Source organism: Coenobita brevimanus, chromosome 97, assembly GCF_032717465.1.
Source record: "Coenobita brevimanus isolate Jiangsu-jjx chromosome 97, ASM3271746v2, whole genome shotgun sequence".
NCBI classification, from domain to species: domain Eukaryota; kingdom Metazoa; phylum Arthropoda; class Malacostraca; order Decapoda; family Coenobitidae; genus Coenobita; species Coenobita brevimanus.
The window spans coordinates 18282703-18286961 of record NC_137050.1 but is presented as its reverse complement, the minus strand read 5'-3'; positions in this window follow the sequence as shown (position 1 = coordinate 18286961).

The window sequence follows — 4259 nt, the reverse complement described above, 5'->3', positions numbered from 1 at the left end:
ACAGGCAGCTCAGCCGGTCTGTCTGGCGACGTACAGTACTGTTTGAATTGTTGAAATGGCAGGGATAACCCATGTTGAACAATGAAAAAGGATATACTGTAGATTTATAAATGTTGAAACAACAAATTGTTGAATAATGATTGGTCGAAAAATGAGGGTTTGGGTGTATATAACATATATATTTATATGTTATATTTTTTTCCTGCCCCTGTGCACTGTGAACCACAGTAAATAATTGAAATATTTTTTATGTTCAGGTATTGTGGTAGGTGGTGGCGACCATCATCCGCTCACTTGATGTAGTGCTGCCTACTTCTTCCTTAGCCTTTTATCATTCTTTTTCTGTGCCTCCCCTCCTCTCTTCCTATTTCTCCCATCTTGCCTGTTACGTCTTATTGCTTTCCTTTCCTTTACAGGTGGCTTTACATTGAGTGACAAGCCAAATGGTTTCCTGTAAGCCAAGAAACCATTTACAACGCTGGGTGGTAACCATATAACCAAACCATACGTGCTCCCTACGTGTCAGCAAGTGGGTTGGTGGAGGGTTAGTGCCCCTCCCTGTAAAGCAAATAACTCAGAGTCAAATGGCCACCCCATACGGGATTATGGCATCTGGCAATAATAGATAGATAGATAGATTTTGTTGAATGTTTGTACATTAATGCCATTGCTTAATGCTTTTGTGGGTCATTGCAGCAGAGTGGCATCAGTGACGTGGCTGACTGGCCCACACTGGTGGAGGTCCAGCAGGCACAAGAGGCCATTCATTTACATCAGGTAAATGGTGTAGTATAAATATATACTGTACTTTCTTATCAGAGTCAAGAAGTTATTTTTTCTGTGGACATTTTTATGATGTTATAGTCACATGCTAAAACAACAAACTGCATGTGGTATCACTCATATGTAGTTGTCATGTATGTGCTTTTGTGAATTGTTGTTGTCGTCTTCATCATAACCCAGTGTTTTTTGTCTACCAAAGGTGGGGGAGATTAAGAGTCAGGCTCCCAGATAAACACGTACAGTCGAGTTGCATAAAACTTGTGTTTGTAATCCACGGTTTTCTAATCCACAGCGTGATTCCTGCTCAGAACCGAAAGTAGCAGAAACCACGGTTATATGCTTAAATTGCGGACTTTCGGCGGCAAAGTGGCGCATTTCCATGGAGATATCCATGGCGTGTGTGTGCCACAAACAGTGGCCATCAGCCATTCACAGGCAAACATGACAAGCAATGAGACGCCATTCATAACCTTTCCCTGGCAGCAAGTGCATTCACTGCTTCCCTCCATTGTTTATTCATGCACCACCCCCTTTTTTTCCTCCCTTATAACCAAATCATACGTGCTTCCTATGTGCAGCAAGTGGGTTGGTGGAGGATTAGTGTTCCGCCCTGTAAAACAAATAACTCAAAGTCAAATGGCCACCCCTTACCGGATTATGGCGTCTGGCAATAGATAAATAGATTGACTTGCCCTTGCAGCATGATTTGATGTCAGACCACAACTGGCCTAAGACGTCATCACAAAAGGGATGAAAAAAAAAAGCCACCACTTAACTCATGGTGTCCTGGTGTCATGTATACATGACAGTCCAGGGATGTCCAGGTGGCATGTATACATGATACAGTGTTTCGCAGCATTATTTAAATATTCCGTGGTGGAAGTAACCCACGGAATATTCAGACAATACTGCAAAACACTAAATCATGTATACATGCCACCCGAACGTCCCTCAGCCATCATGTATACTTAAATGACATGAAGGTAACATTGGAAATGGAAGCTATCTGAATATGTTTGCAGATGATGCTAAAATACAAAGGAAAATTACTAACACAGATTCTTGCAAAGAGCTGCAAGAAGAATTAAATAAGCTTCATGAATGGAACAATAAAATGCAAATGGAATTTAATGTGGACAAGTGTCATGTAATTAAGTTTGGTAAAAGCGAGAATAGACCAGATTGGGATTATACGTTAGGAAGATCAATCCTGCACATATCAGAGAGAGAGAAGGACCTAGGAGTGATTATTAATAACAGACTATCTTCAGCTGACCACATCAGTGAGAAGGTAAATAACATGTACAGTATACACTGCTTGCTAATATGAGAATAGCATTGACATATTTAAATGAAAACATGCTGAGAAAGATAACAGCATCATTCATCAGACTATCCCTGGAGTATGCATCAGTAGTCTGGAATCCTCATCTCACAAAACAGATTAAGATTGAACAAGTACAAAGGGCAGCTACAAGATGGGTACCAAGCTTAAGGGATCTAAACTACAAAGAAAGACTAGAAAAACTGAATCTACCAACACTACAGGAGAGAAAGAAAAGAAGAGACATGATTATGCTATATAAATGCATCTCAGGGAAGGAGAAAGTAAACGTAAATGAATGTATAATCTTTGGGTAGGCATCAGCAAGAGGACTCTGCAAAAAACTACATAAAAAGAGAGGTGATAGAGACATAAGGGAATTCAGTTTCCCAAATAGGGCAATTGATCAATGGAATGCACAACCGAATGAAACAGTGTGTGCCAAAACTATTCATAAATTTAAGGATATGTATGATAAAAATGGTTTAATACATATGACCGTACAAGCTTGACTCATTCCTCTAAAGATACAATTAGGTAAGAACACACACACACACACACACACACAGATAAGCACGCGACGCATGAGGCCTGGGATGGCCATCGTTAATGTTTTTGTTTTATTGTCAGTGTTATAATGCATTAATTTCTTGCTGCAGTGTGTACATAGTTATATTATATACTTTTACATATCATAGTGTTCTATATTTGAGTGTAAAGTATGAGGTTAGCTTGAGAAGTGGCTGCCAGTTAAGAATGAGGAGTGGGGGGGTTGAGTTGGGTAGGAATATGGGGGAGTGATGGGAGCTGGGGTAGAGGCAGGTGCAGCTCATTTCGTCCCCCCCTCTTGTCTTCCCTGGGCATATAGGGGTACAAAGGGGGCATCCCTGAGCTGAAATTAGTGATCATGAGTGTACACAATCATTATATAAACACTTAAAATGATATGGGTTATTGTTTTACTCACCGGAAATGCATAGAGATGTAGATGAATCTTTCCAAGCTAGTACATCCAAGTTCACAAGCAAGTCCAAGCCAGATAAATCCATAAAATCCCAGAAGGGTTCAAAAAAGGCCCAGACAAAATGGGAAAATTTCGCCTTGAAAAATTTGGAGTGTTGGGATTTTCGGATACTGTAATTGGTGGCCGGATTAGAGGGCTTTTACTGTGTGTGTGTATATACATATATATACACACACACACACACACACACACTTTATATATATATACCCAGTATATATACAGTATATATATATATATATATATACATATATATATATATATATATATATATATATATACTGTATATATATATATAAAGTGACGACGAAGGGGAGCTGCAAGGCTTGGTGGATGGGTTTGGGAGAATGTTTAAGAAACAGAATCTAAAGGTGAATGTAGGGAAGAGTAAAGTGTAACTTCGAGAGAGGAGAAGTCAGTGAATGTACAGTGAGGTTGGACGAGAAGGAAATGGAAAATGTGAGTGCATTTAAGTACTTGGGTAGTGTGATGAGTAAGGATGGAAGTTTAGAGAGTGATGTGCCTGACAGGGTACAACAGGGAAGAAAAGTTGCTGGTTCCTTGAAAGCAGTGATAAGAAACATGGAAGTGAGCATGGAAGTGAAAAAGCTACTACATGACAGTATTGTGATACCAACTCTAATGTATGGAAGTGAAGCTAGGACCTTGTTGGAGGGACAGAAGTCAAGAGTGAGAGGAGTGGAAATGAGTTGTTTGAGAGGAGCATGAGGAGTCACATGGAGAGACAGACTGTCAAATGAGGAAGAGAAGGAGCATTGTGGTGTGGCTGTGGATGTGATAGGAAGCATTAGGAGAAACACACTGAGGTGGTTTGGCAATGTGGAGAGGATGGAAAGTGAGAGACTGATGAGGAGAGTGTATGTGAGTGAGCTGGTGGGGGGGAGGGGGGGGAGGCCAAGGATGAGATGGAGGGATGGAGTGGAGAGGTATATGAGAGAGGGGTGTGTGAGCTGGGAGCAGGGCAGTGAAATGGAGGGGGACAGGGCGACATGGAGGCGATTTGTTTGTGGCCACCCCTTACAGGATTAAGGCATCAGGCAATAATATATATATATAGATATATAGATATATATATATAGATAGATAGATAGATATATATAATATATTATA